The following is a 12,919-nucleotide window of genomic DNA, read 5'->3' on the forward strand; positions in this document are numbered from 1 at the left end:
ACACGTCTGTCATGTCCCCTCTATTCACTTTTCCCAAACTAAAAAGCTCCAAGTGCTGCAACCGTTCCTCACAGGGGAGTTGCTCCATCCCCCTGATCATTTTGGTTGCACTTTTCTGAACCTTTTCCCCCTTGTCAATGTCATTTTTAGGTGAGGTGACCAGAACTGTGCACTGTGTTCCAAGGGCAGAAGCATCATTTGTTGTGGTTGTTGTTATGTACCTTCAAGTTGATTACGACGTATGGCGGCCCTATGAATCAGTGACCTCCGGTAGCATCTGTCGTGAACCACCCTGTTCAGATCTTGTAAGTTCAGGTCTGCGGCTTCCTTTATGGAATCGATTCATCTCTTGTTTGGCCTTCCTCTTTTCCTACTCCCTTCTGTTTTCCCAGCATTATGGTCTTTTCTAGTGAATCATGTCTTCTAATGATGTGTTCAAAGTACGATAACCTCAGTTTCATCATTTTAGCTTCTAGTGACAGTTCTGGTTTAATTTGTTCTAACACCCAATTATTTGTCTTTTTCGCAATCCATGGTATGCGCAAAGCTCTCCTCCAACACCACATTTCAAGTGAGTTGATTTTTCTCTTATCCATTTTTTTCACTGTCATAGATTTATATAATAGCATCATGATAGTGTTCATTTTATTTTCAACCCCTTTCCTAACGATTCCTAACAATGAAATTCACAATTTTGTGCAGCTGCCACATAACTGGGTCCACATTTTGATTGAGCTGTCCACCTTGACCTCAAGATCTCTTTCTTCTTCACATACCACCAGATCAAACCCCATTAGCATACAGGTGAAATGTAGAGTGCCCATCCCAGGTCCATCACTCTACACTGGCTTACATTTAATCCTATTTGTCATTTTAACGCTCATTCAGCCTGTTGTGAGAGCTTCTCTCAATCCCTTTTTGTTTTAAACACTCTAAACAATTTGGTATCAGCAGCAAACTTGGCCACCTCGCTGCTCACTCCTAACTCCAGATCATTTATAAACAAGTTGAAAAGCAAGACAGATGCTTCGTGGACCCCACCTCTTTATTCCTCCGCTGGGAGATCTATCCATTTATTCTTACTCTCTGCCTCCCATCCTTGAGCCAGAAGCGAAAGTAAATACAACAACAGATTTGACTCTTAGCTTTCTACCGCAGGTCACATTCCAGCCACATACATTTCAGCCAGAGCTTCTGTACACATCTCTCCATCCAGGCAAGCGTGAGGACATATTCTAGCCAGGCGAAAGCACTCAGAAACAGGGTCAGCAAAGGGGATGGATCGGAAAGAGGCCTGAGGTCTGGAGGGTTGCATTTGACCCTCTCCGGAGATGCTGGGGGGTGGATCTGGGACCTTCTGCATGCAAAGCATTTAGCCTGCCACTAAGCTGCAGCGCTTCTGTGATAGGCGCGAGATCACAGAAGTGCTCAGAAAAACTAGCGTGGCATAGCAATCAGCCTAGTAGTGCAGAGACCCAGGTTCAAATCCCCATTCAGCTATAAAGCTTACTGGGTGACCTTGGGGTAGACTCTCTCAAATTAGCCTACCTCAAAGGGTGGTTGTGAAGTCAACATGGGGGCAGTTGGTTGGGAAGACCCATGTATGTCACCTTGATTTCTTTGGAGAACAGGTGGGGTATGAATGTAATTAATAAAAGAAGCAAATATTGATGACTTCAAGGAGACTCCCAAAAAACTGTGTTTAGGGTTGTAGTCCTAGTTTCATGAGAGTACCCTAAAACACAGAGCAGTACAACAATGAAACCAATGACCAACACTGGAGGCCTTCAAGGGGCAGCTGGACAGCCACCTGTTGGGTATGCTTTAAGTTGGATTCCTGCACTGAGCAGGGGGTTGGACTGGATGGCCTTATAGGCCCCTTCCAACTCTACTATTCTATGCTTTAAGTTGGATTCCTGCACTGAGCAGGGGGTTGGACTCGGTGGCCTTATAGGCCCCTTCCAACTCTACTATTCTATGATTTCACAGTGGCACAAAATGGCAAGTGTAACTTAACGTGGGGAAGAGGCAGGCCCTGTACTGCCTCAAAATTCTCTCCCTTTAGCACCACATCCCTTTGGAGTGCCAGAATCTCCATTGCAATGCAAAAAAAATAAAAATACAAAGTAGCATCCTGAAGCTGTAAAATCCAGCACGATCTCCTGTAAGCAAACATGGCCTTTAGCACTTCCTTTCATGTACCTAAAGTCTGACCTGACTCTCCTCATCCTATTTGGGTCACGAGCACACATTTTTGCTTGTCCTTACCTGCAGGGGAAAACATAACTGAGAGATTAAGGCTGTGCAATCCAATGCACATTTACTTCAGAGTAAATCCCATGAACTTGGTAGACTCAAAACCACAACAAAAGTAGTGGCTGCTCCTTTATGCTTTGTCTTTTCCTTTATATTGACGAATTTTGGCTCAGGAACATGTTTGGTTGATTAAGTACATCGTGTCTGCTAAGAATGAGTACTGTAGTATGCTGTGAGGGGAACCTGCACTCTGGAACTTTGAAAAACAAAACGGAGTAAATCAGTAGCAGAGTACATGAGTTCCCTGGCATTTCCATTTAAAGCAGGGGTACGTTGCCTCAGTCCCAAGGATCTAATATGGCCTTCCAGAGTCCAGGCCTCTCTATTTGGCCCTTGGGACTCTACCCAAGGCAAGCCCCCAGCCCTATTCCATGCTCTGCTTTTGCCTGACTGAAATGTGTCCTCAAACTTTGTTAATGCCTCTTGCTTCTCTGAATGAGGAAGGGACAGATGGGTCATTGTTGCCGATAACAACTTGAATATACAACAGTAGTGTTTGCCCAACTGAGCTGTGCTAAGAAATAAATTAATAAAAACTCCACTCCCAAGCTCTACAACAATAAAAATTAAATTTGCATTAAAAAAAAAAGAAATTGCACAATTTATTCCACAATTTTGACTATTTGGCATTATGCATTCCTGTCATCCAGGGGAATGGTCATAAGATTGATGGGGCACCAACACTGTACACCCAGGCCAGTGGACATCAGGAACTCCCCTGGTGTTTCTGAGATTAGGTCCCCAAACATATCTCCACAGCAATAAGGGGTAGAAACTTGCGTAGGGTGGAAGACAGAGAGAAATCTGAGGTTCTCAGAGAGCTAGTTTCTGTGTCTGCACTAGTCCCAAGGATTTCCTTCCCTTTCCTGCACTTTTTATTTTCCTCCCTTTCGTGTCCTATAAATATTAATTTAAAAAAGAAACATGACATGGCATACACCCAGTCCCAGCAGTACCCATCTGAAGCCTGACCTTTGCCAGCATAACATTCCTTCAGATGTTTGGGACTACAAGTCCCACCATCCCTGATCACTGGACATTATATGGTGGCTAGGGTTGATGGGGTTGATAGCCCCAGACACCAGGGGGGTACTTGGTTGGGAAAGGCTGCCCTAGAGCCTTAAGGAGCAGGTGGGATAAGAATTAGGAAAGGAGTTGTGTTTATGGGGTTTGTGAGAGGGTGTGCTGAGCTACCAGCCACCTCCCTGCGCATGCATACACACGTAGTGCACATCTGGATAGACAGCATGGAGGAATAGCTTGTGAATTAGGAACTTTTCCCTAATGTTCAACTCAGTTTCCTGCCGCTGGCAACCTATAACCTAACCTTCTTTTCAATCTTCTACGTAAGCATAGTTGGAAAGGTGAGCATCACCCACACCGTACACATCAAGCATGTTTACCTTTCTTTACTGATTAACAGAGGTGAGGTCTTGCTTGCTGCCAAGGTTTTCTTTTCCTGCTCAGTGATGAGAGAATAATTTTGTCTTCCAGCCCTCATGAGCGGCTTTTAAAAAGCACTTGCCAACTTAGCAAGAGTGGTATGCTAAGACTGGCAGGCAGTGCCCTGGTCAGCAGTCACATCACAGAGGGGTTAGAAGCTTTTCTGATGTCCCCAGAGGTGTCCGATGGAACCAAGGCTGCCTCTCAGCCAGTTGCAACTGGGGATCAAGCTACCTGTGACCTCTTTGATTCCACACTTTTTGTTTGCTTGGACTTTGCCCCTTGACTCAAGGTGAACTTTTGCTGGATCCAGGCCTGCCTTTTTTAACTCATCAAAACAGAGTTGAGCATACGCACACTGAAGTAACCAAGCAGAATCAAATTCAGAGGAGAAAAATGGCCTTCCTCACATATAAACCCAGTAGAGTGGGGACCACAGTTGGCAGACTGCAAGGATCATTCCTTACAACTGCCAAACTGCTGCAAGAGAAATTAACAAGGTGGAAAGACCTGTGTGTCCTTTACCCCTTTAAATGTTTCAAGCTAGCAGAAGAGGATACAGTCCCTTTCCCAGAAGCAGGTAGCTTCCAGCTGCCCATTAACATTTGTGGAAGCCTCAGCCAACCTGGTGCCGTCCAGATGTTTGGGACTATGATTTCCATTGGCTCCAGATAGCACTGGGTTTGAGTGCTGGTTTGAGAACAGACAGCATCTGAAGGCTGTATTCTAGGTCCACAAAAGCCTGCTGCAAGGCAAGACTATTCACTCCTGAGCAATCCCATAGCCCCAGACCAACCTGCACAGGCCAGACCAGCAGGATCCAAGAGTGCTGAGCACATGGAATCTGCTAACAGCTCACGCAGATAAGCCAAATTGCATGCTGCAGGCAACATCTTCCCACCTCCACCCCACTCCAGCTAAGAAATCCCCTGGGTCTTCTAGTCAATTTAACAGGATGTTTTTTTCTTTCCAGCCTCATACATAGGGATTAGTTGGCCTCCAAATAACCAAAGGAAATTTGATGTGCGTGTAGCACATATGCATAAAGTGGTGTATCCTTTTCTTGTTGTTATGTGCCTTTAAGTCGATTACGACTTATGGCGACCCTATGAGTCAGTAACCTCCAATAGCATCTGTCATGAGCCACCCTGTTCAGATCTTGTAAGTTTGGGTCTGTGGCTTCCTTTACGGAAACAATCCATCTCTTGTTTGGTCTTCCTCTTTTTCTACTCCCTTCTGTTTTTCCCAGCATTATTGTTTTTTCTAGTGAATCATGACTTCTCATTATGTGTCCAAAGTATGATAACCTCAATTTCATCATTTTAGCTTCTAATGATAGTTCTGGTTTAATGTGTCCTAACACCCAATTATTTGTCTTTTTCACGGTCCATGGTATCTGCAAGGCTCACCTCAAATGTATAAATGAAAAGAGGCCTAAACTCACACAGTTAAGAGTATATAAAACTGGATGAATTCATGTGAGATCTTTTAAATACGGCTTACTGGGAACTTGCTTCATTTGCTAATATGGATTAGAAAGAGCCAGCTGCAGGCCACACCATAGCTAGCTCTAGTCTTGCAATAGCTAACAATATTGTACCAATCTCTCACTGTGTGCCTTATTGATCCAACCTGTTTACTGAGGCAAGAGGGCAAGGTCTACCTTCCTCTTTCATATAGAGCCCAACACAGCAGCATGGCCACAGAACAGAAGCTTCACAGATCTCATTCAAAGGCCCCCAAGTTTAATGCCCTCCCCACACATACATCCCCCAGAATTTTAAAACTAGCTGGACACATAGAAACTAAGTAAGAAACTACGTACTTAGGTGCTGTAGTTTCCTGATCCAACAAGAAGTGCCAAGGAAAAATAAAGATATCTGAAGGGCGGGCCGCCATCTCCAATATAAACCCGCCTGTACATTGGCATACTCAGGGGAGGCACTGCTCTAAATGCTCCACCGCCAACAAGAAGCCACCCATCATACTGAAACAGGGCCACTTTTATTGCAACATCCCCATTTATGGAATACTCTGGACTTATTCTGGACAGCTTTTAGAAATGTGATCCTTACTCTTTTTATCCTCTTCTCTCCATGGCTGCGCAAAGTGGCTTGCAAAATTAAATAGGCCATCAAAAGGTAAACAACAAACAACCATCACAAAACAGTGTCAGACAGCAGCAAAATAAAAGCAATTCTAAAACAGGTTAAAAAAAGTCAGGCACAGCAAAGGTTAGAAACACAAATGCTGGAACAAATGCTTTCATTAAACCTTGCTATGGATTGGTTGTTTCCTAGTATAGCTTTGCCACCGCTTTTAGTTTTAATTTTTAGAGCTTTAATGTATCTTAAGTTCATAAGATACCTGGGGGAAGCTAGTGCATACCTTTTTAAAAAATGTTTCACAATGTTTATGCAGCAAGAAATCTGCAGGAGCTTGTCTCCCGCCTTTTCCTTGTACCACCATGCTGATGTGTACAGCTCCTCCCAGGAGAAGGGGGAAGGGTCATAGCTCAGCAGTGGAGCATCTGCATTGTATAGTTCAATTCCTGGCATCTCCTGGTAGGCTAGATTTGTCCCATCTGAAACCCTGGAGAGCCCCTGCTAGTCAGAGCTAGATGGGTCAATGGTCTGACTCAGTCCGCAGCAGCGTATGTTCCTAAGGTCAAAATAATACTTAAAATAAAAATATGACAATGGGCCACATGGTGCAGGTTGAGATTAAAGGTGGATTTTTGGTCGTGAGATCTGAGATTAGTTGTTTAGCAGAACGTAGTTTAGACCTGCTGAAACAGCTCCCTCTATTGGCAACCCAGCCAATAAAGGCCCTGGGCTCCTGCTGGAAGGGCAGAATATAAATCAAATACTAAATAAATAAATAGACACTTGCTCCACCATTTTTTCCAGCTACCTTTCACAGATTCTTGTTGCACTTGTAGTCAAACCTGTTTTGCCTCACTCTAAAGATGTGAAAGGAGAGTCCGGAGTTGTACGACATACACAATAGGAACATGGAATGTGAGAAGCATGAACCAGGGAAAGTTAGAAGTTGTCAACAAAGAAATGGAATGTATCAACATTACAATACTTTGTGTGAGTAAATTAAAATGGACGGGAATGGGACACTTTCGATCAGGCAACTACAAAAGATTTTATGCAGGAAATAAGAAATTAAGAAGAAATGGGGTTGCTTTAATAGTGAGAAGTGATGTAGCAAAAGCAATTAGGAACTATAACGCGAAGTCTGAGCAAGTTATATCAATGAGATTTAATGGGAACCCTATTAACATAACCATCATCCAAGTCTATGCTCCAATGGCAAATGTAGAAAAAGAATTGGAAAGATTTTAAGCAGAAGGAAGAAATTCATCACACCCCAAAACAAGATGTGATGATAATCATGGGGGACTGGAATGCAAAAGGAACAAAGAAGAACTAGGAATTGTGGGGAAATGGGGCTTAGCAAACAGAAATGAAGCAAGAGAAAGACTTACTGAATTCTGTGAAGCCAATAATTTGTTTCTGGCAAACACATTTCTTTGAGCAACCAAAAAGACGACTGTAGGCGTGGACATCACCAAATGGTCAATATAGGAATCAAATTGATTATATAGTTGGTAGCAGATGGGGAAGTTCCATACTTTCTGCGAAAACAAGACCAGGAGCAGACTGCGGTACAAATCATGAACTGATCTTATTGAAAATCAGAGTAAAGCTAAAGAACAACAAAGTAATCATAATGCCAAAATACAATTTAAATAACACCCCAGAAGAATATAAAGATGGAATAAGGAACAGATTTGAGGCTTTACAATTAGTTGACAGAGAACCAGAACTATGGGTTGAAGTCAGAGACATTATCAGGGAAGAATGCAAATACTTCTAGTTAAAAAGACCTCAATGGATGACTGATGAGACTGTTAAAAGGGAGAAGGAAAGCAAAAGCAAAAGGAGATAGAAACATGGTTAGAATCCTAAATGCAACAATACAGCGACTAGTATGTAGGTTCAAAGAGAACTATTACAATAATTGAATAGAAATAAAAGAGGACAACAAAAAGGGTAGAACAAGAGCCCTATTCCAAAAGATTAGAGAAATTAAAGGGAAATTTAGGAAATTTAAACCAAGAGTAGGGATGTTGAATAATCAACAGGGAACACACTGACTGACCGAGGTAAAATAAAAGACGGAAGCAATACACTGAAGAACTCTATAAAAGAGATGACAGGATGACAGATTTATTAATGGAGGAACCATATGCTGAAGAAACAGAAATTTTAGAATGTGAGGTGAAAGCTGTTCTTAATACTTGGAAGAAACAAATCACCTGGAACAGGTGGCATACCAAGAGTTGCTACAAGCTGAGACTGAATCTGTCCAAACGTTGACAAAAATTTGTCAACAAATATTTATTTATTATTTAATTTGTATCCCGCCCTTCCTCCCAGCAGGAGCTCAGGGTGGCAAACAAAGTGCTAAAAACACTTTAAAATATCATAAAAACAGATCTTAAAATACATTAAATATGGAAAACAATGCCCCACAGACTGGAAGTGTTCAATATACATCCCAATTCCAAAGAAAGGGGATCCCAGGGAATGCAGTAATTATTGAACTATTGCCATAATATCCTATGCAAGTAAAGTAATGCTCAAGATTCTACAACAAAGGCTCTTACCATATATGGAGCAAGAAATGCCAGATGTCCAACGTGAATTTAGAAAGGGAAGAGGTACCAGAGATTATATTGCAAACCTACGTTGGATGATGGAACAAACCAAGGATTTTCAGAAGAAATCATTCTGTGGTTCACAGATTACAGCAAAGCCTTGACTGTGTAGATCATGAAAAACTATGGAATGCTTTAAAAGAAATGGGGGTGCCACAGCACCTGATTATCCTGATGTGCAACCTATACTCTGGACAAGAGGCTACTGTAAAGACAGAACATGGAGAAACCAATGGGTTCCCAATCAAAAAGGGTGTATTTTATCACCGTTTCTTTCATCTATACGCAGAACATATCATACAGAAAGCGGGATTGGACCGGACTTCCCAGGAGGATCCCTACGCCTGTGCAGCCTCTGAGACGAGCTCTCGTCTTGGATGAAACTTTTCCAGTTTAAATTCAGTCAGAAGGCTCTTTTCTGACTGGGAATAATTTCTTCCGGTTAAAGAAGAAACGTGAGATTTCCTACATAGCTTTGTTTTGATTGTTGGAGTCTGGAATTCGTCAGAATTGTCTGTCTTCCAGCAGCTCAGACAGAGCGAGGATTTTTATGCTAGCTCAGCTGGATAAGTGACCCGTTCTTTTATACGGATTAACAGGCAAACATCCTCCTGTCTACATTCATCATTTTCTTATCTATACAGCTAAAGAGATTTGTCAAAGTAACAGCAATTGAGATAACCTAGGTGAGGTAAGACTTTCCTTTTTTTATTCACGGAACTAAGGGGGAAGAAAATATAAATAGCGTATCTTTTTTTTTATTGCAAAAAGCTGACATGGAAAATAGCATTCTAAAGATTAAACGGATGAGAGATTTCTGATTGAAAGAGATAAGACTGGGACTATTTTTCTTGATCTACTTTTTTTTTCTTTTTGACGAATCTACTCATTCTCTCTGCTACTAGCTATTTCGACGCTGTGAACTAAAGCCGTTCTTACACTTCTGGGCAGATAAGAGATAAGGGCTATCTAGCGTGTGACGTTAGTTTGCTGGAAAGATTAACTCCTTTGTAACTGGTTAAAGAAATAAGCTGCTCTCTGTTTGGGACATTGAAAATTGAAGGAGTTTTGTTCCTTTGGTTTTAAGAATGACAATTAAGAAGATCATGGATGTACAAGAAGGGACTTTATCTCTAGACATGTTTCAGAAAATAATGAATGGGATTAACTCAATAAAACAAGAACTGAGAAATAATAGACAAGCGTGGAAAATTGAATTTCACGAAATGGGACAGGAGCTGAAAGAAACTCAGGACTCTATGAGAAAGGAGAATAAAGATAGATCTGGAAAACAAAAAGGATGGAAGAGAAATTAAAGGCAAGGTTCAAACTATGGAGATTGGCTTAATTATGGACATGAAAAAAGATTTGGATTTTCTGGCTGTGATGGATCCTGGAGACAAATATTATAGTTTGGAATTCAGCGCTGTCCTTGAAGGAATTGAAGAGATTGGAGAGAAAGATATTATCGGTTCAAGAAAATTCTTGGACTGGAAGGATTTGATGGAACTTGAAATGGAGAAAGTTAACAGAATTAATCCCTGTTTTGTGTCAATGGAAAAACCTTCAAGAGATGTACTAGTGTATCATGTGGAAAAGAGGAACAGAGATGCGGCTTTGCAACAACACTTCAGTGATATGTTTGGATTTGATGGTAAGAAAACATCTGTGATGGAGGAAATTCCTATCAGACTTTTATTATATGACTATGACAGCAAGATTTTTGGGTGCGTAAAGATGGAAGATGGAAGATGGACCCAATATGGATAATGACAGAAGAGCGATTTAAAATTACTGGACTTAGTAGATTTGATGAGTTGGATTAATTGGCATGTTTATTTAGAAAAAAAATTGATTGACATATATCTCAAGGATTGGAAACTTCTCTTTGACTTTTTGTGGAAGATTAAAATGATATGATGTTAATGAGATTTGAAACCAACTAAGATAACCGTTGGAGGAAGGTGATTTTATAATCTATTAAGAGATAGGTTTGTTATATATTATAGATTTATAGCTGAACTATGACAAATCGGAAGTCAATATTCTTTCTTTTTTATATATATATATATATTTTCTTTCTTTTTGTATTGTACTAGTTATTGATTTGTGTTGTTTTCTTTTGTATTGTTTTGGTTTTGAAAATTGGAATAAAAATTAATTGAAAAAAAGAAAGAAAGCGGGATTGGACCAAGATGAAGGAGGTGTGAAAATTGGAGAAATATCAGTAATTTAAGATATGCAGACGATACCATACTACTAGCAGAAACCAGTAATGATTTGAAATGAATGCTGATGAGGAAAGCACAAAAGCAGGACTACAGCTCAATGTCAAGAAGCCTAAAGTAATAACAGAAGATTTATGTAACTTAAAAGTTGACAATGAGGACATTTAACTTGAAGGATTATCAATACCTTGGCACAATCATTAACCAAAATGGAGACAATAGTCAAGAAATCAGAAGAAGACTAGGACTGGGGAGGGCAGATGTGAGAGAACTAGAAAAAGTCCTCAAATGCAAAGATGTATCACTGAACACTACAGTCAGGATCATTCAGACCATGGTATTTCTGATCTCTATGTATGGATGTGAAAGTTGGACAGTGAAAAAAGCAGGTAAAAGAAAAATCAACTCATTTGAAATGTGGTGTTGGAGGAGAGCTTTGCGCATACCATGGACTACGAAAAAGACAAATAATTGGGTGTTAGAACAAATTAAACCAGAACTATCACTAGAAGCTAAAATGATGAAACTGAGGTTATCATACTTTGGACACATCATGAGAAGACATGATTCACTAGAAAAGACCATAATGCTGGGGGAAAGGGAGTAGAAAAAGAGGAAGACCAAACAAGAGATGGATTGTTTCCATAAAGGAAGCCACAGACCTGAATTTACAAGTTCTAAACAGGGTGGTTTATAACAGAGGTTATTGGAGGTCACTGATTCATAGGGTCACCGTAAGTAGTAATTGACTTGAGGGCATGCAACAACAAAGATGAGACTTTACTCTGTAGCTGCCTGAATAAGCTATTACCATTTTGTCACAGCTGCAGTTTCCACTGGAGCTGTTTCTGACTGGATTTTTAAATATAAGCAATTGTGCTGGGTTGTCAAATCAGTAGCTTTTGTTCAAGCAGAAATTAGGTTCTCGTGATGGAGGTTCATATTTTTTTAGCTCCGTTTATTCCCACTTTGAACCAGATTATTTCCTTCAAAGGGGTACCGGAACGCTGCTCTGAAATTCAATATATCATAGTTCAAAGAAGAGAAGACCAGGTCTAATTTAACAGTATCTGAGCAGCAAAAACCCAAATATACAGAATAATGTGGGCAATTCTGCATGCAATACTAGGTGGAATCTTACAAACATCCGTAACCATCAACAACCATAAAAAATCCTATTTTACTGGGAGAAAGGAAGTTGTGTCGCCTTTCACCTTCTCTTCAACTTCCTTTCTGGGCATATAGTTTTAAGCTGTCAAACCTGTAACTAGGAATTTCATTGGATCCCACCTTCACTTGCTGAGATTCTCAACTAGGGTTACTAGGTTGCAACCTAGGCTGTGTACAGCACTGTCCCCCAAATCCTGGGAACCATAGTTTACTCCTAATAGGTGTACAGTTCTCAGCATCCTTAAACCACAGTTCCCAGGATTTAAATATGCTTTAAATATGTATGCAGCCCTGAAGATTGTGTCTGTTTAACAGTTTGCAAAACTCTTGAGCCACATATACTTCCAATCTGCCCCATCCCTCCCTGGTGTAACAGAGCATAAGTCCCATTTGCATCAGTAGGTAAGATGGTGGGTGAAGGGACTTGTAGAGGAGTCAGATGGGATAAGTAACAGCTCCGGAGATATTAAAGGGACATACAATCTTCTGATTTGGAACCAGCAATTCTATTCTTGGCAAGGTATGGGGCTAAGGTGACTTTGGTAGCCAGGGAACCAATCAGATTAGAGATATGGACGACTAAGGGGCACAGTTCATGGGAACAAGTAAACAAAATTATGAATTCATCCAGTTTTATATACTCTTAACTGTGTGAGTTTAGGCATCTTTTCATTTATAGATTTGAGGTGAAGTAAGTCAGCTAATTCAAATAAGTGGAGGGCTGAGTGAAGAAAGTTTCCACTGGAGCTAAAGGCGCAGCATTTTAAAATACTTGAGAGATTCAGAACTACCATAAGACAGGCACGTCCTTCAACTGACATTAACTGTATTGGTATCAGGTTTTATGATAACACACTTGCTATAAAGAGGGATTTACACTATGGGAGATCATAAACATCTCAAATCCTAACAGATAACCTGAGTAGAAAGAAGCAAGGATGCTACAAGTGGATAACCACAAATGGGTTACAGCTTTATTTTAAAAATCATCTGTTACTTCTGTGCCATAACAAGAAATAATCATCTTCCA

The sequence above is a fragment of the Rhineura floridana genome, chromosome 7, assembly GCF_030035675.1.
Source record: "Rhineura floridana isolate rRhiFlo1 chromosome 7, rRhiFlo1.hap2, whole genome shotgun sequence".
In the NCBI taxonomy this organism is placed as follows: domain Eukaryota; kingdom Metazoa; phylum Chordata; class Lepidosauria; order Squamata; family Rhineuridae; genus Rhineura; species Rhineura floridana.